Source organism: Trichechus manatus, unplaced genomic scaffold (genome assembly GCF_000243295.1).
Source record: "Trichechus manatus latirostris isolate Lorelei unplaced genomic scaffold, TriManLat1.0 scaffold00054, whole genome shotgun sequence".
Taxonomy (NCBI): Eukaryota; Metazoa; Chordata; class Mammalia; order Sirenia; family Trichechidae; genus Trichechus; species Trichechus manatus.
The window spans coordinates 2,508,376-2,509,181 of record NW_004443990.1 but is presented as its reverse complement, the minus strand read 5'-3'; positions in this window follow the sequence as shown (position 1 = coordinate 2,509,181).

The following is an 806-nucleotide window of genomic DNA, read 5'->3' as shown; positions in this document are numbered from 1 at the left end:
CCGTCCTTGGTGTTCCTGGAGAGTTGGAGGCCAGTCCTTGCCCCCGCAGTGCCCAAGATGGGCAGCCAGCTCAGCGAAGGAATCAGGAAGGAACCCCAAAGGCTTCAGGAGGAGGGAGAGGGCCTGGAGATACCTGCTAGCTGGGTGAAGAGTGAGAGGGAGGATGTTTCCCACTTGAGCTCACAGGATGCGGGTGGGAGGAGAACAGGGGAACAGTCCTCGCAGGGATGGGCTGAGGGGAAGGGCGTGCCGAATGGAAACTAACACAGTGGGACACTCAGACCAGTTCGTTATACTGCGGGAAAGTGAGGCAGGGAAAGGGATAAGCTTATTGATCCACACTGCCCACACCCCAAGAAAGATTTCGATAAGTTACACAGAACTTTCAGGCCAGACGTTGCAACTCTAGTCAAAAGCCCTGGTATGGGGAGGATGTTTCCCGTTGAAGTTCGAGAGTAGAGAGATGGGAAAGGATTCGGGGGTCCGTGGTAGCTGGGGGCGGGCACGACTGGGCCCCTCTTGGGAAGTGAGAAAGGGATCGGGAAGCACCCACCTACCCAGCCCCATCCACCCAGAGGCACTGAAAAGGAATGCGCTTCCACTATGAACCTCGTCCCTTAGCCCCCAGGAGAGGTGGGGATTCCCTTCCCCCGACGGACGCCCCTTTTCCGACTCCTGGAGTCGGGAGTCCAGGCAGCTCCGCTGTGCTTCGCCTGGCTCGGGCTACCGGCAGGAGGCATGAAGTGACTGGAGTGACGGACGACCGTGAGTGGCCAGCAGAGGGAGCCCGGCCTGCGTGGGGGGCG